Source organism: Balaenoptera musculus, chromosome 1 (assembly GCF_009873245.2).
Source record: "Balaenoptera musculus isolate JJ_BM4_2016_0621 chromosome 1, mBalMus1.pri.v3, whole genome shotgun sequence".
Lineage (NCBI taxonomy): Eukaryota > Metazoa > Chordata > Mammalia > Artiodactyla > Balaenopteridae > Balaenoptera > Balaenoptera musculus.
The window spans coordinates 37,302,340-37,329,151 of NC_045785.1; the positions used below are offsets into that span (position 1 = coordinate 37,302,340).

Below are 26,812 nucleotides of genomic sequence, written 5' to 3' on the forward strand. Positions count from 1 at the left end.
CCAGACCAGGGCTCGAACCCGTGTCCCCTGCATTGGCAGGCAGATTCTCAACCACTGCGCCACCAGGGAAGCCCCCTTTGTTGACATTTTTGAAATGTGCTTTCATTTATTTTGAGTATATACTTGAGTGGAATTTCTGATCATAGGGTAGGTGTATCTGTAGACCATTGTCCAAAGTGGTTATACCATTTTATATTCCCAAAAATAATGTATAAGACTTCTGATTGCTCCACATCCTTACCAATATTTGGCTTTTTAATTTTAGCCATTCTGGTGGGAACGCAGTAATACTATCTCATTGTGGTTTTAATTTACACTTCCCTGATGACCAATAATGTTGAGTGCTTTTTATTGTGCTTATTAGCCATTTGTATAGCATAATCTTTGTGATGTGTTTGTTTACATCTTTTGCCCATATTATATCCGGTTGCTTGTCTTATTACTGAATTGCAAGAGTTCTTTATATATCTCGATACCAATCTTTAGTCAACATATGTTTGGCAAATATTATCCCAGGTGACAAGTATTTATGGACTGGGTTGCTTATAGTTTTTAAGTAATGTTACAGAACTTCTCTCTTTGAAATCAAACAGATTTGGATTTAAATCCTGGCTTTACCTATAACTAGCTGTGGGAATTTGAGCAAGGTATTTAACTTTGGGGGCATTTTTTTCCATCTGTAAAACAGAGACACCACTTACCTTTATAGGGTTGTTGTGATGATTTAGACAATGGATTTAGACATATCTGGCATATAAAAGGTTTTCAATAAATGTTAGTTCCATTCTTTTCTGATTTTAGTTCTACGATAATATGGCAATTGCTGCCTTAAATAGCAGAACTGCAATTCTTACACTGTAAAACTCTATAAAAATTTGAATTTTCACAATGGTAAAAATCATTGCAATAGTGGAAACCATAAAGAATTAGGGCTCCTGGGAAGAGAGTAATATATCTTTCTTTTATTCTAGTTCAGTAACATATTCAAAATAAGGCTGAACCTAAAAGTAGCTAAATCAAATGAAATTCATCTGGAGGTAAAATTGAAAAGAATAAGGTGAAAAATTCAAATTGTGTTGTGCTAAGTCATCTGTTATAGCGTGTGGAAAATTTAAATAACATTATATTGCAAATACAATTGTACTAAATCCCATCTACACCAGAGTTAGTTGTATTTCATCTCTTACAGAAATTCACATAAAAATAGGTTTAACCCAAAAACATTTTTACGGAATAACTTCAACATAATAATGTTTATGTAAAAGTTGTGTTAATAACTTACTATAAATAAGCTAATTCAGTTCTAGTAATTACTATAATTGTTATTATACAGTACAGAACTTGCTTTATTGTTCCTATATTTATTTGTTGCTATAAAAAATTTCAGGTTCTGGATCTAAATTCTGCCCCCTTGGTTTACTAGTCAAGCAAGTTAACTCTTCTAAATCTCATTTCTTTCATTTGTAAAATGGAGATGGTAATATTATCTATCTTATATCACTGCTATGAGGATTAAGTAAGTGTATAAAGCCCTTAGCACAGAATACTTTTAGCATATAGTAAGCGATCAATAATATTAGTTATTTGTTATTGTTGTTTACTATGTTATTATTGTTTATTATGTCTTACTTGCAAGATATAAATCTTTCCAAACAGTAAATCCACAGTGGTCTGTGAAAATGAAAATATTGGGAAGCACGGCACTGAAATGAGCTCTTCAATTCATCTCCCACTCCCACTTCCAGCCCTGTGCCACTGCCTTAAGCTAGCCACTTCTCTCACTTTTTCTATCTATTACAATAGCCTTCTACGTTCATTCTTTATTGTCACCAATCCATTCTCCACACTGAGGCGAGAATGATCTATCTCAAGATCAAACCTGGCCATGTCACCACCCTTGTTATTAAAAAGCTTGTATGGCTTCCCATCTATCTACAGCAGAGGCCATAAACTGATAGCCTATGGGTTGAGTAAAAAATAAAGATGAAGGGTTTTTTTCCCCAGACACACAGGTGCTTTGAAAATATGATTTCATATTAAAAATATGGATATGTAACTTCTCTTCAAAAAATTAGAAAATTCAGCAACACTAGGCCCAAATTTCCACATAGAAAACTGTGCTGGAGCAGAGGACAGGACACCTAGATAAGACAGGGCATATGTGATTTGTGATTTCCAGTTTACCACAGTCCTTATCCACTTCAATTCATTCAAGTACCTTACCTGCCTGGCTCCCCATAAACAACTGAATTTGTGCTACCTGCTTTACAGGATATATTCTAAACTCCTTAGAAAGACATACCCTTGATGATCTGGGTTCAAGTTAAATTTCCTCTCAATTCCCATCATCTCTCTTATGCTTTCCCTTTACACATGTGCTATAGTCATCACTTCTCAAAAACACCACATTGTTTCACACATTCTTTTACCTTGTAAGCTGTACATTTAGTTCCTTCTGCTTGGAATGTCCTTCCCAAATTTGTTTCCCCAGGAAATGAATGCTTCTACTCCTCCAAATGAGATAATGCATGTAGCACAGAGGCAGGCATATAGTAACCTCTCATTAAATATCCTTACAACAATTCTAAGAGGTAGGTATTATGACCCTATATTAGAGACAAGGATGTTGTTGCCTAAATAAAGTAAGTAACTTAATCAAGACCAAGGAGCTAATGACACATTTGGAATTTCTTTTTCTCACTGTTGATAAGATTTTTTTTTTATCCAATTGTTTTTTTCTTAATTGAAGTATAGTTGATTTATAATATTGTGTTACTTTCTAGTGTATAGTGAAGTGACTGAGTTATACATATATATGTATTGTTTTTCATATTCTTTTCCATTATGGATTATTACAGGATATTAAATATAGTTCCCTGTGCCATACAGTAGGACCTTGTTATCTATTTTACATATAGTAGTTTTTTTGTTTTTGTTTTTTTAATATTTATTTATTTATTTGGCTGCGCCAGGTCTTACTGCGGCACGCAGGATCTTCGTTACCATGTGCGGGATTTCCTTGTGGCGTGCAGGATCTTCGTTGCGGCACACGGGATCTTTAGTTGCGCACGCGAGACCTAGTTCCCTGACAAGGGATCGAACCTGGGCCCCCTCCATTGGGAGCACAGAGTCTTAACCACTGGACCACCAGGGAAGTCCCTACATATAGTAGTTTGTATCTTTAATCCCATACTCCTAATTTATCCCTTCCCCCTGCTTTCCCCCTTGGCAACCACAAGCCTGTTCTCTATTTCTGTGAGTCTGTTTCTGTTTCAAAGATAAGTTCATTTGTGTCCTATTTTAGTTTCCACATAAAAGTGATATCACATGGTATCTGTCTTTCTCTTTCTGACTTATTTCACTTAGGATGATAATCTCTAGGTCCATCCAAGTTGTTGCAAATGGGACTATTTCATTCTTTTTTATGGCTGAGTAGTATTCCATTGTGTGTGTGTGTGTGTGTGTGTGTGTGCGCGCCACATCTTCTTTATCCATTCATCTGTCGATGGACATGTAGGTTGCTTCCATGTCTTGGCTGATGTAAATAGTGCTGCTATGAACACCTGGGGTACTTGTATCTTTTCAAATTAGAGTTTTCTCTAGATATATGCACAGGATTGGGATTGCTGGATCATATGGTAACTGTATGTTTAGTTTTTTGAGGAACCTCCATACTGTTTTCCAGAGTGGCTGCACCAATTTACATTCCTAACAGCAGTGTAGGAGGGTACCCTTTATTCCATGCCCTCTGCAGCATTTGTTATTTGTAGACTTTGTAATAATGGTCATTCTGACCAGTGTGAGATGGTACCTCATTATAGTTTTGATTTGTATTTCTCTAATAATTAGCGTTCTTGAGGATCTTTTCATGTGGTCATTGGCCATCTCTATGTCTTCTTTGGAGAAATATCCATTTAGGTCTTCTGCCCATTTTTGATTGGGTTGTTTGCTTTTCTGTTATTGAGCTGTATGAGCTATTTGCATATTTTGGAAGTTAAGCCCTTGTCAGTCACATCATTTGCAAATACTTTTTGCCATCCCATAGGTTGTCTTTTCATTTTGTTTATGGTTTCATTTACTGTGCAAAAGCTTGTAAGTTTGATTAGGTCTCATTTGTTTATTTTGCTCTGTTGTTGGAAAAGTTCTCTGGAAGGATGTTCAGATGACTTTTACCTTTTTTCGCTGTACTTTTATATTTTGTTGTAATTAATTAGTATGTAATTTTTTAAAAAACAAAGCTATTTTAAGAAATAATTCTTTTTGAATCCTCAAGAGTAAAGGGATTAATCATAATCCCTCCCATCTCACTCAAAAACATACCGAATCACATATAGGAAGTAAATATTTAAGTCCTAAGAATAGGTAACTACATAAATTAGAAGACAGTTTTAATTTTAAAAAGACATGTTATATACTCAATGTCCCTGAAATAACTTCTTATTAAGTTAAAAATGACTGGAGAATTGCCAATACTTATAGCACAGTACTGAACTTACATTATTTCACATGATTATTGAAAAGTAATTACATTTATCTCATAATACAGCAATCGTTTTCTTCAGAGATCATATATATTTCACATCCACTCTAGATTCAATTTTTTTTTTAAAAAAAGACACATTTAACAGTGTGTAGGGAATACCCTGGTGGCGCAGTGGTTAAGAATCCACCTGCCAAAAAAAAAGAATCCACCTGCCATTAACAGTTGATCTTTTAGCAGCAACTCTGCAAGCCAGAAGGTAGTGGCAGGATATATTTAAAGTGATGAAAGAGAAAAATCTACAATCAAGATTACTCTACCCAGCAAGGATCTCTTTCAGATTTGATGGAGAAATTAAAACCTTTACAGACAAGCAAAAGCTAAGAGAATTCAGCACCACCAAATCAGCTTTGCAACAAATGCTAGAGGAACTTCTCCAGGCAGGAAACAAAAGAGAAGGAAAAGACCTACAATAACAAACCCAAAACAATTAAGAAAATGGTAATAGGAACATACATACTGATAATTACCTTATGTAAATGGATTAAATGCTCCAACCAAAAGACATAGACTGGCTGATGGATACAAAAACAAGACCCATATATATGCTGTCTACAAGAGACCCACTTCAGACCTAGGAACACATACAGACTGAAAGTGAGGGGATGGAAAAAGATATTCCATGCAAATGGAAATCAAAAGAAAGCTGGAGTAGCAATTCTCACATCAGACAAAATAGACTTTAAACTAAAGACTATTACAAGAGACAAAGAAGGACACTACATAATGATCAAGGGATCAATCCAAGAAGAATATATGAAAATTGTAAATATTTATGCACCCAACATAGGAGCACCTCAATACATAAGGCAAATGCTAACAGCCATAAAAGGGGAAATCGACAGTAACACAATCATAGTAAGGGACTTTAACACCCTACTTTCACCAATGGACAGATCATCCAAAATGAAAATAAATAAGGACACACAAGCTTCAAATGATACATTAAACAAGATGGACTTAATTGATATTTATACAACATTCCATCCAAAAACAAGGGAATACACTTTCTTCTCAAGTGCTCATGGAACATTCTCCAGGATAGATCATATCTTGGGTCACAAATCAAACCTTGGTAAATTCAAGAAAGTTGAAATTGTATCAAGTATCTTTCCTGATCACAATGCTATGAGACTAGATATCAATTACAGGAAAATATCTGGAAAAAATACAAATACATGGATGCTAAACAATACACTACTTAACAACCAAGAGATCACTGAACAAATCAAAGAGGAAATCAAAAAATACCTAGAAACAAATGACAATGAAGACACAATGACCCAAAACCTATGGGATGCAGCAAAAGCAGTTCTTAGAGGGAAGTTCAGAGCAATAGAATCCCACTTCAAAAAACAAGAAACATCTCAACTAAACAACCTAAACTTACACCCAAAGCAATCAGAGAAAGAAGAACAAAAAAACCCCAAAGTTAGCAGAAGGAAAGAAATCATAAAGGTCAGATCAGAAATAAATGAAAAAGAAATAAAGGAAACGATAGCAAAGATCAATAAAACTAAAAGCTGGTTCTTTGAGAAGATAAACAAAATTGGTAAACCACTAGCCAGACTCATCAAGAATAAAAGGAAGAAGACTCAAATCAATAGAAGTAGAAATGAAAAAGGAGAAGTAACAACTGACACTGCAGAAATACAAAGGATCATGAGAGATTACTACAAGCAACAATATGCCAATAAAATGGACAACCTGGAAGAAATGGACAAATTCTTAGAAAAGCACAACTTTCCGAGATTGAACCAGGAAGAAATAGAAAATATAAACAGACCAATCACAAGCACTGAAATTGAGACTGTGATTAAAAATCTTCCAACAAACAAAAGCCCAGGACCAGATGGCTTCACAGGCAAATTCTATCAAACATTTAGAGGAGAGCTAAAACCTTTCCTTCTCAAACTCTTCCAAAATATAGCAGAGGGAGGAACACTCCCAAACTCATTCTATGAGGCCATCATCACCCTGATACAAAAACCAGACAAAGATGTCACAAAGAAAGAAATCTACAGGCCAATATCTCTGATGAACATAGATGCAAAATCCTCAACAAAATACTAGCAAACAGAATCCAACAGCACATTAAAAGGATCATACACCATAATCAAGTGGGGTTTATCCCAGGAATGCAAGGATTCTTCAATATACGTAAATCAATCAATGTGATAAACCATATTAACAAACTGAAGGATAAAAACCATATGATCATCTCAATAGATGCAGAGAAAGCTTTCGACAAAAATCAACACCCATTTATGATAAAAACTCTCCAGAAAGTAGGCATAGAGGCAATTTACCTCAACATAATAAAGCCCATTTATGACAAACCCACAGCCAACATCGTTCTCAATGGTGAAAAACTGAAACCATTTCCGCTAAGATCAGGAATGAGACAAGGTTGTCTTTCACCACTATTATTCAACATAGTTTTAGCCACAGCAATCAGAGAAGAAAAAGAAATAAAAAGAATCCAAATTGGAAAAGATGAAGCAAAGCTGTCACTGTTTGCAGATGACATGATACTATACATAGAGAATCCTAGAGATGCTACCAGAAAACTACTAGAGTTAATCAATGAATTTGGTAAAATAGCAGGATACAACATTAATCCACAGAAATCTCTTGCATACCTATACACTGATGATGAAAAAATCTGAAAGAGAAATTAAGGAAACACTCCCATTTACCATTGCAACAAAAAGAATAAAATACCTAAGAATAAACCTACCTGGGAGACAAAAGACCTGTATGCAGAAAACGAGAAGACACTGATGAAAGAAATTAATGATGATACAAACAGATGGAGAGACATACCATGTTCTTGGATTAGAAGAATCAACATTGTGAAAATGACTATACTACCCAAAGCAATCTACAGATTCAATGCAATCCCTATCAAACTACCAAAGGTATTTTTCACAGAACTAGAACGAAAAATTTCACAATTTGCATGGGAACAGAAAAGACCCCGAATAGCCAAAGCAATCTTGAGAAAGAAAAATGGAGCTGGAGGAATCAGGCTCCTGGACTTCAGACTATACTACAAAGCTACAGTAATCAAGATAGTATGGTACTGGCACAAAACAGAAATATAGATCAGTGGAACAAGATAGAAAACCCAGAGATAAACTCACGCACGCATGGTCACCTTATTTTTGATAAAGGAGGCAAGAATATACAGTGGAGAAAAGAGAGCCTCTTCAATAAGTGGTGCTGGAAAAACTGGACAGCTACATGTAAAAGAATGAAATTAAAACACTCCCTAACACCATACACAAAAATAAACTCAAAATGGATTAAAGATCTAAATGTAAGGCCAGACACTATCAAACTCTTAGAGGAAAACATAGGCAGAACACTCTATGACATAAATCACACCAAGATCCCTTTTGACCCACCTCCTAGGGAAATGGAAATAAAAACAAAAATAAAAAAATGGGACCGAATGAAACTTAAAAGCTTTTGCACAGCAAAGGAAAATATAAACAAGACGAAAAGACAACCCTCAGAATGGGAGAAAATATTTGCAAATGAAGCAACTGAGAAAGATTAATCCCCAAAATTTACAAGCAGCTCATGCAGCTCAATATCAAAAAAAACAAACAACCCAATCCAAAAATGGGCAGAAGACCTAAATAGACATTTCTTCCAAGAAGACATACAGATTGACAACAAACACATGAAAGAATGCTCAACATCATTAATCATTAGAGAAATGCAAATCAAAACTACAGTGAGGTATCACCTCACACCTGTCAGAATGGCCATCATCAAAAAATCTACAAACAATACATGCTGGAGAGGGTATGGAGAAAAGGGAACCCTCTTGCATTGTTGGTGGGAATGTAAATTGATACAGCCACTATGGAGAACAGTATGGAGGTTCCCTAAAAAACTAAAAATAGAAGTACCATACAACCCTGCAATCCCACTACTGGGCATATACCCTGAGAAAACCATAATTCAAAAAGAGTCACGTACCACAATGTTCATTGCAGCTCTATTTACAATAGCCAGGACATGGAAGCAACCTAAGTGTCCATCGACAGATGAATGGATAGAGAAGATGTGGCACACTGTTGGTGGGAATGTAAATTGATACAGCCACTATGGAGAACAATATGGAGGTTCCTTAAAAAACTAAAAATAGAACTACCATATGACCCAGCAATCCCACTATTGGGCATATATCCTGAGAAAACCATAATTCAAAAAGAGTCATGTACCAAAATGGTCACTGAAGCTCTATTTACAATAGTCAGGACATGGAAGCAACCTAAATGTCCATCAACAGACGAGTGGATAAACAAGATGTGGCACATATATACAATGGAATACTACTCAGCCATAAAAAGAAATGAAATTGAATTATTTGTAGTGAGGTGGATGGCCCTAGAGTCTGTCATATAGAGTGACGTAAGTCAGAAAGAGAAAAACAAATACTGTATGCTAACACATATATATGGACTCTAAAAGAAAACAAAAATGGTCATGAAGAACCTAGGGGCAAGATGGGAATAAAGACACAGACCTACTAGAGAATGGACTTGAGGATATGGGGAGGGGGAAGGGCAAGCTGGGACAAAGTGAGAGAGTGGCATGGACATATATACACTACCAAACGTAAAATAGATAGCTATTGGGAAGAGGCTGCATAGCACAGGGAGATCAGCTCGGTGCTTTCTGACCACCTAGAGGGGTGGGATAGGGAGGGTGGGAGGGAGGGAGACACAAGAGGGAAGAGATATGGGGACATATCTATATGTATAACTGATTCACTTTGTTGTAAAGCAGAAACTAACACACCATTGAAAAGCAATTATACTGCAATAAAGATGTTTAAAAATAAAATTAAAAAAAAAATAAAAGATACATGCACCCCCCTCCAAAAAAAAGATGTGGCACATATATACAATGGAATATTACTCAGCCATAAAAAGACACAAAATTGTGTTATCTGTAGTGAGGTGGATGGACCTAGAGTCTGTCATACAGAGTGAAGTAAGTCAGAAAGAGAAAAACAAATACCGTATGCTAACACATACATATGGAATCTAAAAAAAAAAAAAATGGTGATGAGGAACCTAGGGGCAAGACGGGAATAAAGACGCAGACGTAGAGAATGGACTTGAGGACACGGGGAGGGGGAAGGGTAAGCTGGGACTAAGTGAGAGAGTGACATGGACATATATACACTACCAAATGTAAAATAGATAGCTAGTGGGAAGCACCTGCATAGCACAGGGAGATCAGCTCGGTGCTTTGTGACCACCTAGAGGGGTGGGATAGGGAGGATGGAAGGGAGATGCAAGGGGGAGGAGATATGGGGATATATGTATATGTATGGCTGATTCACTTTGTTATAAATCTGAAACTAACACACCATTGTAAAGCAATTATACTCCAAAAAAGATGTTAAAAAAAATACAAATAAAAAATAAAAGAATCCGCCTGCCAATGCAGGGAACACGGGTTCAAGCCCTGGTCCGGGAAGATCCCACATGCCACGGAGCAACTAAGCCCATGCGCCACAACTACTGAGACTGCACTCTAGAGCCCGTGAGCCACAACTACTGAGCCCACGGGCTGCAACTACTGAAGCCCACGTTCCTAGAACCCGTGCTCAGCAATAAGAAAAGCCACCACGATGAGAAGTCCACGCACTGCAATGAAGAGTAGCCCCCACTCACCGCAACTAGACAAAGTCCGAGTGCAGCAACGAAGACCCAGTGCAGCCAAAAAAAAAAAAAAACAAAGAACATTGTGTAGAACTAAGAAATTTCAACACAAGGATTTATTCAAACAACTGCTATATCAGTTATTGAAAAATGCTGCCAACGGAACAACTTCTACATGTTGGCTTCCAGAATGGCCTATGTTCCTCCATATACATTTTCAATTCCCTAAAATCAAGCTTTCTTTAAAAAAATCAATAAAATGTCAAATACCCTCCTCCACTGTCTTTTCAGTGAGCTCCAGTACTATACCACAGCAACTAAGACTCAAAAAAATTAATTTTATATTGAAAACAATTATTGTACGGTATTTCTTTGTTCTAAGGTCAGAAAGTCAATTGCATTTGAACTGTCTACAATGGCATGTTATCTGACCAAGATTAATTTAAAACAGATGTCTTTGAAACCAAAGTCCATTCAACAGTTTCACAGCCTATCAACCCTGTGAAAGCCTCTCTGGCTGCAGCTCTGCTGACTATTACACTTCTTTCAGAAATAGTTCAGTCTATTTTTATAAGATAGAAGGTCATATTATTATATTCCATAACCCCATAAGGATCACAGAAGTACAAAAGTACAAAGGAGATAAAGCATGATCTAAGGGGCTTCCTGAGAGTGAACATTAACCAATACTATCAAGAAAAATGCTGAGGAATATTATATGCTGTATGGAACATTATATCACTGTAACCAGTTTTTGTTAATTATGAATAATTCAACTAATATACTTTCAAAGAAATTTAACCAACTGCTTAGCAAATTATTTTAAGAAAATTTTTACAAAGTTATTCGGAATTACAGTTGTTTTATAACACAAAAAAGGTAAAAGATATTTAAATGAGGCTGTTCAAGTAAGAGTTTACCTTTTTCACTCACCTGCTGCTTTAAAGAATCATAAATTTCATTATATGAATTCTTCAGCCTAAAAATTCTTTTTAAAATCTGCCTAAATTCATAATATCCAAAAATGCAGGGGGGACAGCTTTTCATATTATAAGAATGCTTACAGGTGTGTACACAGATGTAATGTTCAAATTAAAGGAAAGATGATCCATTCAATGCTGAATCCAAAATGCAACCCAAAGGGTTGTAAAAATGAACAAACAGGATTCTGTTTGGGGGCAACCCTATACTTTGTTTTGACCATACTTGTTGAGTGAATATTAATAGTTGTACTTTCCTCTCAAAAAAATTAATCTGCCCAAAAAAGGAGATAAAATGCCAACCTCAGTTGTAATAAATAGCACATATGTTCATTAAAAGCAACATTATAATAACCGAAGAACCCAGTGCCAAATTAGTACTACAAATATATTCTTAGTGGAGTGAGCTAAAATGAACAAAATATGTTCTTTAAAAAAATGATATATTTTATTTTGCAGACAACTGAAAAAATTTCTAATTTACAGTTCTGTAGCAAATATATCACACATGACCCTAGACAAGTCACAACTAATATCAATACAGAACTTTATACTTCAACAAGCACTTCAGATATATTACCTCCTGCAGCTGATCTCTGGGAGAAAATATTCTGCCATAAAAGGAGCTACAAAGATTGTTGCACACGTTTTTCTCCCACAGCATGTCCTTATGATCTTCCCAGAGCCTCTAGGATCACAGGGTTTGGAGCAGTTAGTAAATGAACTGCATATTTAGATTACAACCATCATATAAATCACTCTTTTTTTTTTTGGCTGGGCCGTGAAGCTTGCAGGATCTTAGTTCCCCAACCAGGGATCGAACCCAGGCCCTGGCAGTGAAAGCGCCGAGTCCTAACCACTGGACCGCCAGGGAATTCCCGTAAATCACTCATAAAATGAGTTTATAACCCACTCATCAGTAACACTTCTAAATGTTCGGCCTCTTTTCTTCCTTCTACTGCTTTCTAACAAATTCCATAATGTAATGAAAATCGAAACTAACTAAATTGCTACTGGTAAATCATAAAGACAATTAAAAATAAGGTGAAGAAAATCAACAATATATTCCCCATTTATGAAGTCACCTGTTTTTCTTTCTTTCTTTAAAAAATTTATTTATTTATTTATTTATTTATTTTGGCTGCATTGGGTCTTCATTGCTGCGCACGGGCTTTCTCTAGTTGCAGCGAGCAGGGGCTACTCTTCGCTGTGGTGCGTGGGCTTCTCATTGCAGTGGCTTCTCTTGTTGCCAAGCATGGGCTCTAGGCACGTGGGCTTCAGTAGTTGCAGCACGTGGGCTCAGTATATGCCGCTCAAGGGCCATAGAGTGCAGGCTCAGTAGTTGTGGTGCACGGGCTTAGTTGCTCCACGTCATGTGGGATCTTCCCAGACCAGGGCTCGAACCCGTGCACCCTGAATTGGCAGGCGCATTCTTAACCACTGCGCCACCAGGGAAGCCCTGTTTTTCTATCTGTACTGCAAAGTGAATTATTTCCTTCATTTAAATTATAACTATCACTAATTTCAACCATTTTATACTACTGGAGAAAAAGTTAATCTTGTAAGAATACATAATAGGGGGACTTCCCTGGTGGTCCAGTGGCTAAGACTCTGAGCTCCCAATGCAGGGGACCCGGGTTCAATCCCTGGTCAAGGAACTAGATCCCACATGTTGCAACTAAAAAGATCCTGCACACGGCAACAAAATTCCCATGTGCCTCAACTAAGACCCGGGGCAGCCAAATAAATAAATAAATTTTTTTTTAAAAAAAGAGGGACTTCCCTGGTGGGGCAGTGGTTAAGAATCCGCCTGCCAATGCAGGGGACACGGGTTCAAGCCCTGGTCCGGGAAGATCCCACATGACGTGGAGCAATGAAGCCCATGCACCACAACTACTCAGCCTGTGCTCTAGAGCGCGCGAGCCACAGTTGCTGGGCCTGCGTGCCGCAACTACTGAGGCCTGCGTGCCTGAAGCCTATGATCCGCAATGGGAGAGGCCGCTGCAGTGAGAAGCACATGCACCGCAGCAAAGGGTAGCCCCTGCTCGCCGCAACTAGAGAAGGCCCTCGCGCAGCAACTTAGACCCAACGTGGAAAAAATAAATTAAAAAAAAAAAGGAATACATAATAGGTCCATGATATATTAATTTAATATACTAGGCTCAACAATAGATTTATTGTTCTAGTACAGCATCAGCTAGTTTTTTTTAAGTCTATGCATTAAAGATGTGATATAATGTATAAGGCAAGAATGGGTGTTATTAAAAGCAATAATGATTTGTCATAGTCTATATATAAAATCTATGTCTGAATTTTCTTATTTATGGACAGGAAAGGAAAAATAATTTCAGTATATAATGTTTTCACTTAATTGATTTGTTTTGCCCTTCTCAATCACTATTTTGGACTTAAGTGATTCATTTTATTTTTCACTATGCATAATTGAATATAGCATAATGATTAAGATTTTGGACACAGGTACCAGACTGCCTTGGTTCTAACCTCAGCTCTGCCACTTAACTAGTTATGTGACCTTGGACAAATTCTTATGTGGGAATCATGTCCTCATCCATAAAATCGGAATAATAAAATACACACCTCAAAAAGACTATAGTAAGAATGAAATAAGTTAAAACATGTTAAACACTTAGCACAGTGCTAGCATAGTAAATGTTCACTATATATGTATTAGCTATTAATATTATTGTTGCCACTGTTATGCAGAATAAGTGATATATTATTGGTATACTAAATAACAATATTTACAAAGCTTTAAAAATCATAAGACTGTAATTTATACAACCAAGAAAGATATAATTTTTTTAAAACTCAAAACTTTAGCTTGTCATTTGAATAATAACCAAGTATCCTTTAAAATAAATGATGAGGGACTTCCCTGGTGGCACAGTGGTTAGGACTCCGTGCTCCCAATGGAGGGGGTCTGGGTTCGATCCCTGGTCAGGGAACTAGATCCTACATGCATGCCACAACTAAGGAACCTGTGAGCCGCAACTAAGGAGCCCACCTGCCGCAACTAAGGAACCCACATGCTGCCACCAAGGGAGCCGGTGAGCCGCAACTAAGACCCAGCACAACCAAATAAATAAATAAATAATTTTTAAAAAATAAATGATGAGTTATACATGTTTGTACTATTGATAACCTTTAAAATGAACATGAAATAAAACTAAAATATTCGTTTTGATGAAGCCAGCTAATAACTGGGTTTGCAGTACCAAAGTGAATTTATTTAATCCATGGAGGTTGGGAATCTGAGAAACTTGAAGTGGAGTTTGGAGAAGGTGCAGGTTTAGGTGACGACAAAATCAAGGGTATGATTATGGGGATAAGAGCTTACAGTCTATTAATATTTGTCGTGAACAGAGGCAGTCCTAATCCTATCCCCTTGCTCTTCTACAAGGATTGAGAAGAATTGTACAAAGATGACAAATTAGGCAACAGTCTCTCATCAACCACAGATAGCTGTCGATATTAACATCCTTTTAATCAAATCAGGATCTTTACGAGCAAAAATCAAATTAAAGTAGATCTTGTAGATGAGAATTTTACAGAATTAAGAGGAGAAATAGCAGGACCTCCAGACACACCATATGAAGGAGGAAGATATCAACTAGAGATTAAAATACCAGAAACATATCCATTTAATCCCCCTAAGATCCGTTTTATCACTAAAATATGGCATCCTAATATTAGTTCCATCACAGGGGCTACTTGTTTGGATACCCTGAAAGATCAATGGGCAGCAGCAATGACTCTCGGCACGGTATTATTGTCATTGCAAGCAGTACTGGCAGCTGCAGAACCAGATGATCCACAAGATGCAGTAGCAGCAAATCAGTACAAACAAAATTCCAAAATGTTCAAATAGACACCTCGACTTTGGGCACATGTGCATGCTGGAGCACCAGTTTCTAGTCCAGAATACACCAAAAAAATAGAAAACCTATGTGCTATGGGCTTTGATAGGAATGCGGTAATAGTGGCCTTGTCTTCAGAATCATGAGATGTAGAGACTGCAACAGAATTGCTTCTGAGTAACTGAGACATAGAGCTACTGATATAGTCAAGCTTGCCCCTTCTTGAGGAGCATCAACATGTGTTATTTTTAGGATTCTGCGTAGATTTCTTTTAAGCTGGCATTCTTGCCTAATGATGTTATCTAGGCACCACTGGAGACTGAAAAAAATCCCTGCTCTGTAAATAAAGCTAATTAAACGTCTGTAAATTTAAAAAGGGGAAATACTTTAATTTCTTTCTTACTTAATATTGTAAAAATTCTTTGAGCTAAGCTAAAACCATGGGAAAAACATGCTACTTTAGTGTTTAGCAGTGTACCAAGACTAGCAAGAGTTTGCTTCAGGATTTCGTTGAATAATTAAGATAATATTTTGAGTGTGTCAGGGCCATTCAAATTATTGGTGTTGCATCACAGCTACCTTAACTGTTTTTAACATGGATCCTCTGTGGCTGTGAATTTACTTGCATGCTTGTACCTGACTTCTTAGGATGGGTAGCTAAAAAGACCACCATTTTAAGCATTTGAGAATTCTTAAATATGAGATTATTCAGAATTGAAGATGGTGACCTATTCAGAGCCTTTTTGTCCTTGTCAACATATTGGGACACCATATCTGTTTTTCCCCTCTTACCACACACAGCTAATATTCTAATAGTAAATTTCTCTATATTTGGTGGGGAAATGTGCTGAGGGACAGTATCCCTTGCTCCATTTTTAGGTCATCCATTGGAATGTTTTGTCACAATTCTTCACTCTTAAAACTTTCGTATATAAGTAAGTAATAATGTAAAACTGGAGCTGCCAATTTTGTTTCTCTTGCAAAAACAGTAAATACTTGATGTTGCAGTATTCCCAGATTTAATGAAAGAACCCAGCTTAATTTTCCAGTGAATTTAACATCTTTCTATTTTTAAACTGATGAAATTTTTCTTTGACAACTTGCAAGGATGAAATCAACTGTTTGAAGTTTTTTAAGCCTAAGTTTGGCTTTATAAGAGATTGCTTTATTGGATCCTTTAAAAGTCACTCTTGCTTGCATTTCCCCCTATTGACACATGAAAGCTGTGTTGGTATTTTACTCTACATACTTCAAATGCACATAGAAATAGAAGTGTGCTATAAATCTACCTTTCATTATGATGTTTCTGATAATAAGAGAATTGAAAAGTTTACCTTCTCTTGTACATAGTCAGACTTTCTAAACATTTCCTTCTAAGTTCAAAAGTTTGAAAATTATTAGTTTTGCAAGCTCAAACACTAATGTGACCATTTTATGAAGGGTGAAATGGATTTGTGTAGGCTGTTCTACACATAGAAACACACTTCTTATTAAATATTCAGGGCCAATGCAAAAATAACAAAAATGTAATGGAATCAGAATGAATTAAAGTAAGGCTGTATATTGAAAGTCATATTATAAAAGGTTTGCCTTCTTCAAGCGTTACTTATCCTAAATGATAATGGTGAAGTGTTTGGAAAATAGTTTTGAACCATAAATTCAGCATAATTTCATTTGACTTCTCAATAATCTTAGAAGCAATAAAAGAACCATTATTAAATATATTGTAATGTTAAGACGTGGCGGTTCTTCCAAAAACTTGTAAGGCTTTCCTAATGAATAGTAAACTCTTGTAGTTGATCTTATTGCATACTAAACACAAGTTGCTGGTTTTTTCCCCTATATGTTTGCTTAAGTATAAATTTCTTTATACAATCACCTCCTTTTGTTGTAGTTTAGTTACTTTCTAAAGATGCCAAAGGAAACAAGATTTTTCTTATTTATATTAAATAGCTAAAACCATGTACTTTTCTTTATATTTTTGAAGGGTGGAATTGTGTGAAAATGTGGACAGTTTTGTTCCATTGTTGGTTAGAATTAATTTTTTTTTTTAGTGGCAGGTGGCTTGGTAATATTAGTAATATTTGGATTATTTTAAATATCAAACACCTCTACCCAGTTTACTATTTGCCTATATTATCAGTGTATATTTAATTGTCCTGTGGTTTGACAAATGAGAGAGAAAGAACTGAGAAGTTACTAAGGGTCAAGCATTATATACTTTGCTCTTGGAGGCAGCTATACCTTGCCTATGACTTTTATGCATATTAGCCCCTTAGGGTTTATGCATCTAACTACAATTCAACATCCCTAATGCCCAGGAAATTGAAAAGTACAATTTTTCATTTCAAAAATTTACCTCATTTACATTTAATGTGATAATCTCTTTCTTTTTCTGGTACATTTCCTACTGTCACCTTCTGTTGTTCTGTTTGTTTGTTTTTGTTTTTTTCCTATTTTTCTACAGGTAGATTTATTTCCCAAACATAGAAATAAAGGCAATTGCTTTTTTCTGTGGTCTTCAAAAAAAAAACTAAAATATTAAAAATGACTCATTCAAATAACTTTGGAGATTTGAAATGTTAAGCTAAGAAACAAAAAATATTCTCTTAAACAGCTCAAAGTAAATAGGTAATATGGAAGCACTCATTATTAAATAAAGTTCATATGAGATTAATATCGTATTTATTCCTTTTATTTTGAAACAATCTCAAACTTGCAAAATAGGTGCAAGTACAATTCAAATAATTTTTTGGAGGGGGGAATATTTCCTAATTTTTTTCCAACTTCATTGAAGTATGATTGACAAATAAAAATTGTATATATTTAGGTTGTACAACATGATTTTTTAAGTTATACAATGTGATGATTTAATATACATATACATTGTGAAATGCTTACCACAATCAAGTTAATTAACATATCCATCACTTCACATAGTACCATTTGTGCCTGTGTGTGTATGTGTATGTATGGTAAGAAGATCTACTTAAGATCTACTCTCTTAGCAAATTCCAGTATACAATACAGTATTATTAACTATAATCATTATGCTATATATTAGATCCTTAAAACTTATTCATCTTACAACTGAAAGTTTGTACCCCTTGACCAACATCTCCCTGCTCTCTCACTCCCTAGCCCCTGGCAACCACCATTCTACTCTCTGGTTCTATGAGTCTGACGTTTTTAGATTCCCAAATAATCTATGGGCCATCTAAGTTGCTGGGCTCTAACACTCCCTTTTAGGCTGCTGCCACTTGGTGCTGCTACGTTCCCTCTTTCCCTGTCTAACTTCCTTTTCTCTCTTGCTTCACGAAGGTTTGGACTGAATTTTTCAGGAAAGTAAGGCAGAAGAGAGAAAAGGTTAAGGGTTCAGAGACTAGAGAGAAGAGTAAAGAGGAAGAGCAAGTATTTTATTATATCTTACAATAAGCTATTTTGCTATACTACAACTCCTTATGCTCCCAAAACCTATCTTGAAAATAGAAAATAAATATTACAGAAAAATAATAGGAAAGAAAAAAGAATATGATACCGAAAAGGAAAGATCGTTTTTCTTAAATGTACTTAATCTTTGTTCTTACTTTATTTTAAGCTTCCAGCCATTAAGAGTTGTCACAGATTATAACAAGGCTATGAACTATGGCCAATCCCTTTTTCTCATCTTGTAATTGAAAGAAACCACATCACATACCCAGGGAATTTAAGGTATTTAAGTTTGGAGGCTATGCAGAACAGCAACAGCAATAGCGAAATTCCTATAATCCTACAATCCCTACAACCCAAACTGTAAAATCAATAATGGTTAAAATTAGAGAAGGATATGCAAAATATACCTTTAATAGCAAAACATTTCCCAGTTCTGAACTTGTTAAATGAGAAATGGGAGCCAGAGGATATTCTCCATGCCCTTTCTATAAGGCAATTCAGGGAGATTGAGCAATCAGTTGCCACTTGATAGCAAATGGTAACCAGCTCTATACACACCTTTATATTACTTCTCCCTTATATCCTGTCTCACTCCCTTTACTTTCACTCTTGCTTCCCTAGGATTGCATTCTCTAATAACATAATTTAATAGCACATTAAAAAGGCTTTCCAAGTTCAATGTAAAGCAGGAAATCTCCCTTAGTCCAATACATTCTATGGCACAAACAAGACTGAGTTTTGTGACCTGCAAAAATAAGGACCACAGGTTCCAGATTGGAAAGGAAGAAGAAAAATTATCTCTATTGACAGAACTAATAAATGAGTTCAACAAAGTTAGAGGTACAAGATCAATATACGAAAATCAATTGTATTTAAATACAGCAGAAATGAACTGTCTGGAAATGAAATTCAGAAAACAATTCCATTTATGATAGTATATAAATGAATAAAATACTTAGGAGTAGTCAACCAAGCAAGTAGAGAATTTGCACTTAGAAAACTACAAAATATTGTTGAAAGAAATTAAAGAGGATGTAATAAATAAGATAATACCTCAAGACATTGTTAAAATGGTATGGTAGACAAAATAATGCCCCCCCCCAAAAAAAGTCCACGTCCTGATTCTCTGAACTTGGCAAAAGAGACTTTGCAGATGTAATTAAATCAAGGTTCTTGTGATATAGAGATTCCCTGGATTATCTGAATAAGCCCAATGTAATCACAGGGTCCTTTATAAGAGGGAGGCAAGGGGACCTGGTGGCGCAGTGGTTGAGAATCCTCCTGTCAATGTAGGGGACACAGGTTTGAGCCCTGGTCCAGCAAGATCCCACATGCCACGAAGCAACTAAGCCCGTGTGCCACAACTACTGAGCCTGCACTCTAGAGCCCGTAAGCTGCAACTAAGCCCATGTGCCATAACTACTGAAGCCCGCACGCCCTAGAGCCCGTGAGCCACAACTACTGTGCCCACTGGCTGCAACTACTGAAGCCCGCGGGCCCTGGAGACCGTGCTCTGCAACAAGAGAAGCCACCACAATGAAAAGCATGCACACTGCAATGAAGAGTAGCCCCACTCACCGCAACTAGACAAAGCCCACGTGCAGCAACAAAGACCCAACGCAACCAAAAATAAATAAATTAATTAATTAATTTTTTAAAAAAGAGGGAGGCAAGGGGCTTAAGGTCAGAGAGAGAAAATGTGACAATGGAAGCAGAGGTTGGAGTGATAGGCTATGAAAATGGAGGAAGGAGCCATGAGACACAAAATGTAGATGTGGCTTCTAGAAGCTGGAAAAAGGCATGGAAAGAGATTTTCCCCTAGAACCTCCAGATGGAACAAAGCTCTGCCAACAACTTGAGTTTTGCCCAGAAAGACCCATTTCAGATTTCTGACTACCAGAACTGTAAGATATTAAATATGTGTTGTTTTAAGCCACCAAGTTCGTGGTGCTTGTTACAGCAGCAATAGAAAACTAATACAAATGGCAATACTAATTTGTACAAATAAACCTACAAATTCAATGCAATCCCTATCAAAATCCCAGCTGGCTTTTTTGCAAAAATTGACAAGCTGATCCTAAAATTCGTACAGAAACTCAAGGGAACCAGAATAGCCAAAACAATCTTGAAAAAGAAGAACAACAGTAATCAAAACAATATGTTACTGGCATAAAAACAGACCTACAGACCAATGGAAATCAAAAGCCCAGAAAATCAAAAACCCATGCATATATGGTCAACTAATATTGATATTTGAAAAGGGAGCCAAGAAAACTCAATGGGAAAAATAGTTTATATTTACTGATAGTTTCTTCAATAAATGGTGTTGGGAAAACTGGATATCCACATGCACAAGAAAAATTGAACCCCTATCTTATACCACTCACAAAAATTAACTCAAAAAGAATTAAACTTAAGAATTTGCCTGCCAATGCAGGGGACACGGGTTTGAGCCCTGGTCCGGGAAGATCCCACATGCCGCAGAGCAACTAAACCTGTGCGCCACAACTACTGAGCCTGTGCTCTAGAGCCTGGGTGCCCCAACTACTGAGCCCACATGCCACAACTACTGAAGCCTGCGTGCCTAGAGCCTGTGCTCTGCAACAAGAGGAGCCACCGCAGTGAGAAGCCAGCACACCACAACGAAGAGTAGCCCCTGCTTGCCACAACTAGAGAAAGCCCACGCACAGCAATGAAGACCCATCGTAGCCAAAAATAAATAAATAAAATTTTTTTTTAATTAAAAAAAAAAAGAATTAAACTTAAAATCTAAAACTGTAAAACTCCTAGAAGAAAATAGGGGAAAGGCTCCCTGACCTGAGTCTTGGCAATGATTTTTTGGATATGACACCAAAAGCACAAGCAACAAAAGCAAAAATAAACAAGTGGAACTATACCAAATTAAAAACCTTCTGTACAGCTAAAGAAATAATCAACAAAATGAAAAGGCAAACTATGGAATGGGAGAAAATATTTGCAAACCATATATTGGATAAGGGGTTAATATCCAAAATGTGTAAGGAACTAATACAACTCAATAGCAAAAATACAAACAATCTGATTAAAAAATGGGTGGAGGACTCGAATAAACATTTTTCTAAAGAAGACATACAAATGGCCAACAAGTACATGAAAAGGTGTTCAATGTCATCAGGGAAATGCAAATCAAAACCACAATGAGATATCACCTCCCACCTGTTAGAATGGCTATTATCAAAAAAAGGGATAACAAATGCTGTCCAGGATGTGGAGAAAAGGGAACCATGGTGCATTGTTGGCAGGAATGTAAACTGGTATAGCCACTATGGGAAAACAATATGAAAGTTCCTCAAAAAATTAAAATCTGAACTACCATATGATCCAGCAATCCCACTTCTGGGTACATATTTAAAGGAGTGAAATCACTATCTCGAAGAGATATCAGCACTCCCATGTTTACTGTAGCATTATTTATAATAGCCAAGACATGGAAACAACCTAAGTGTCCATCAAGGGATGAACAGATAAAGAAAATGTGGGGTGGGTGTGTGTGTGTGTGTGTCTGTGTGTGTGTGTGTGTCTGTGTGTGTGTATTATTCAGTCATAAAAAAGAAGGAAATCCTGCCATTTGTGACAACATGGATGGACCTTGAGGGCATTATGCTAAGTGAAATAAGTCAGACAGAAAAAGACAAATACTGTATGATCTCATTTATATGTGGAATCTAAAAACATCAAACTCATAGAAACAGAGAATAGAATGGTGGTTGCCAAGGGCTGAGTGGTGGGGGAAAAGGGGATATGTTAGTCAAACTTTCAGTTATAAGGTGAGTAAGTTCCAGGAATCTAATGTACAGCATGATGACTGTAGTTAACAATACTGTACTATATACTTGAAAGTTGCACATACCACAATGTTCATTGCAGCTCTATTTACAATAGCCAGGACATGGAAGCAACCTAAGTGTCCATCAACAGATGAATGGATAAAGAGTATGTGGCACATATGTACAATGGAATATTATTCAGCCATAAAAAGAAACGAAAATTGAGTTATTTGTAGTGAGGTGGATGGACCTAGAGTCTGTCATACAGAGTGAAGTCAGAAAGAGAAAAACAAATACCATATGCTAACACATATATATGGAATCTAAAAAAAAAAAAAATGGTCATGAGGAACCTAGGGGCAGGACATTCTCTACACAGACGTAGAGAATGGACTTGAGGACACAGGGAGGGGGAAGGGTAAGCTGGGACGAAGTGAGAGAGTGGCATGGACATATATACACTACCAAATGTAAAATAGATAGCTAGTGGGAAGCAGCCACATAGCACAGGGAGATCAGCTTGGTGCTCTGTGACCACCTAGATGGGTGGGATAGAGAGGGTGAGAGGGAAATGCAAGAGGGAGGGGATATGGGGATATATGTATATGTATAGCTGATTCACTTTGTTATAAAGCAGAAACTAACACACCATTGTAAAGCAATTATACTCCAATAAAGATGTTTAAAAAAAAAAGAAAGTTGCCGTGAGAAAGGGCTTTAACGTTCTCACCATAAAAACAACAAAATGGTAATTATGTGAGGTGAAGGATGTGTTAACTAACCTTATCGTGGTAAACACTTCACAATATATACGTGTATCAAATCATCACATCATATACCTTAAACTTGTATAATGTTATATGTCAATGATCTCAATAAAGCTGGGAAAAGAAAGAAATAAAAGAACAAAGTTCAAAACTCACTTTCCAATTTCACACTTTCCAACTTCAAAACTTACTACAGAGCAATACAAATCAAAATAGTGTGATATTGACATAAGTACACACATATAGATCGATCAACCAGAACAGAAAGTCCAGAAATAAATTTAATTAATTTTCAATTAACTTTCAACAAGAGTGCCAAGACCATTCATTGGGGAAAGAATAGTCATTTAAACAAATTATGCTGGGACAACTGGATAATGACATGCAAAAGAATGAAGTTGAAGACATTTCTGATACCATATACAAAAATCAACTCAAAATGGAACATAGAAGTACAAGAGCTAAAACTATAAAACTCATAGAAGAAAACATAGGAGTAAATCTTCATGTTCTTGTGCTAGGCAATGTTTTCTTAGAAATGTTATCAAGAAAACAAGCAACAAAGAAAAAAATAAACTGTACTTCATCAAAACTAAAAACTTTTGTGCTTCAAAGGTTATGACCGATAAAGTGAAAAGACAGTCCACAAAGTGTAAGAATATGTTTGCAAATCATAAATGTGATAAGAGACTACTATCTAGAATAAATAAAGAACACTTACAACTCAGCAATAAAAAGACAACCCAACTTAAAAATGGGCAAAGGATATGAATAGTCATTTCTCCAAAGAAGATACACAAATGACCAATAAGCACATGAAAAGATGCTCAATATCATTAGTCATCAGAGAATTGCAAATCAAAATCAACCATAATGAAATACTTCTTCACTCCCACTAGGATGGCAATAATAAAAAAGATAGATAATAACAATTGTTGGCAAGCATGCAGAGAAATTGAAATCCTTATACATTGCTGGGGGGATTATAAAATGGTGTAGCCACTTTGGAAAATAGTTTGGCAGTTCCTCAAAAGGTTAAACATAGAGTTATCATATGACACAACAATTCTATTCCCAAAAGAAATGAAAACATATGTCCACACAAAAGTTTGTACATGAATGTTCATCGCAGCATTATTCTTAACGAAAAGGGAAACTACACAGAAGTCCAACAACTAAGGAATGGATAAACAAAATGTAGTATATACATACAATGGAATATTATTCAGCCATAACAAGGAATGGAGTACTGATGTGTGCAACAACACAGATGAACCTTGAAAAATTATGCTAAGTGAAAGAAGCCAGTCACAAAAGACTATATGTTATATGATTCCATTTATTTGAAATGTCTAGAATAGGCATAGAGACAGAAATTAGTGGTTGCTTAGGGTTAAGAGGGGATGATAGGATTGGGTAGTGCTATTAAAGGGTATAGAGTTTCTTTTTTTTTTTTTTAAGATTTATTATTTATTTATTTATTTATTTATTTTTGGCTGCGTCGGGTCTTAGTTGCGGCATGGGGGATCTTCGTTGAGGCATGCGGGATCTTTCCTTGTGGTGGGCGGGCTCTTTGTTGTGGCGCGCAGGCTTCTCTCTAGCTGTGACATGCAGGTTTTCTTCTCTAGTTGTGGCGTGCAGGCTCCAGGGTGCATGGGCTCTGTAGCTGCAGCGCACAGGTTCCAGAGCACATGGGCTCTGTAGTTTGCAGCACGCAGGCGCTCTAGTTGAGGCGCGCAACCTCAGCAGTTGTGGCTTGCAGGCTTACTTGCCCCGCAGCATGTGGGATCTTAGTTCCCTGACCAGGGATCAAACCCACTTCCCCTGCATTGTAAGGCAGATTCTTTACCACTGGACCATCAGGGAAGTCCCCGAGGGTTTCTTTTAAGATGATAAAAATGTTCTAAAATTGACTGTGGTGATGGCTACCCATATCTGTGAATATACACCTGGGTATATGGATGAGTTGTATGGTATGTGAATTATATCTTACCAAAAGTGTTAAGAAAAAAAGGAAGGGAGGAAGGAAGGAAGGAAGGAAGGAAGGAGGAAGGAAGGAAGGAAGGAAGGAAGGAGGAAGGAAGGAAGGAAGGAGGAAGGAAGGAAGGAAGGAAGGAAGGAAGGAAGGAAGGAAGGAAGGAAGGAAGGAAGGAAGGAAGGAAGTCTGCTAAGAGAGCCCCCCAGTTCCAAAATACTAAGTCTCTTCAGGGACACTGCCAACACTCTCACCTTCAAGGCCTCATCAGGCAGCCTTGGCTTCAGAGCAGAAGGAAGGTTCCTTACTAAAACCTCCCAGCAATGCTAACTTGTCTTGATGGTTTGCTAAATGACATAATTATCACATGGCTACATAACTGCAGTAAGTTAAAATCCAACTCCTTCTCAGTTTTTCAGTTCTGATCTCTAAGTGAGTAGGTAATGGGGAGAAAGTGCTAAAAAACCACTCACTACTAACTAAAGTTCTAAATAAAACTATACTAAAATACTACAAATAAAAACATAAGATTTTGGATAAGGAACTTCTTTTGTTGCTAATTATCCTGATGATATATTAATAATATTTGCAAGGGACAACACAAGAGGTGACAATCTACAAACCTCTGCAATTAGCATTCCCATCATGTATCAAAGAAACATTAATAAAGCAGATTCAACAAGGTTATATTTGATCTTTAAAACCCAAATAATAGATCTGATTTTAATGTCGCATAAATATAATGTGCTACGTTAGCAACATACGGTGTTTATGAAATTAAGCAGATTTACCAACACAAAGAAAAGTAACATCAGGAAGTAGATGACATTTAGCATCAAGGTTATCACTGGAGCATCTCTTGATACTCCCCCTTGCCCAATGTTGACAGTAAATGAACAAGTATAGTGGCCAAGACCTAAAAAGGGCATGGTAACTAGGCTCAGACTCCTCAGTCATGACAGTCACCCCATCTGGTAAGCCACCTAAACAGGAAAAGATTCTAGCCAAGAATCTAGACTGGAAATTAGTGGAGGGAGACAGTGAATATCAGTTGTTATCTGGAGACTAGCTGTAGTGGAAGAGGTTGTAATTCATCTGCTAATCTCACTCTTGTAAATTCCCCACATTTTATAAGAGACCAAACAGAATGTTACAGAATTTGTTCCCACATGGGGTGAAATTACTATATGAAATGAATCCAAGAGGCACAAGGAATACAGTGACCAGATACTCCCTTCAAGACCAAGGCATTCGGGCTTCCCTGGTGGCGCAGTGGTTAAGAATCCGCCTGCCAATGCAGGGGACACGGGTTCGAGTCCTGGCCCGGGAAGATCCCACATGCCGCGGAGCAACTAAGCCCGTGCGCCACAACTACTGAGACTGCTCTCTAGAGCCCGCGAGCCACAACTACTGAGCCCGTGTGCTGCAACTACTGAAGCCCGCGCGCCTAGAGCCCGTGCTCCGCAACAAGAGAAGCCACCGCAATGAGAAGCCTGCGCCCCACAACAAAGAGTAGCCCCCACTCACTGCAACTAGAGAAAGCCCGCGTGCAGCAGCAAAGACCCAATGCAACCAAAAATGAAATAAATGAATAAATAAATTAAAAAAAAAAAAAAAAAAAGACCAAGGCATTCATTCCTCTGTCAAGAGAGTTGGCTGCTAGCAGCTCACGGCCAAGTCCTCCTCCACAAACTGCCCTCAACCAAAGTATCATGAGTTGCGTTCTCTAAAAGCACACACTGAG

At 37.0% G+C, this 26,812-nt stretch overlaps 1 protein-coding gene and 1 pseudogene across 1 annotated transcript in view; one reads left to right on the top strand and one right to left on the bottom strand.

Annotated features, from left to right (window-relative positions):
- Positions 1-15,273, top strand: part of LOC118899781 — a 35,088-nt pseudogene extending 19,815 nt beyond the window's left edge.
- ZSWIM5 (zinc finger SWIM-type containing 5) overlaps positions 1-26,812 on the bottom strand; it is a 255,235-nt gene that overhangs the window by 208,333 nt on the left and 20,090 nt on the right. The gene's annotated exons all lie outside the window — the stretch shown is intronic.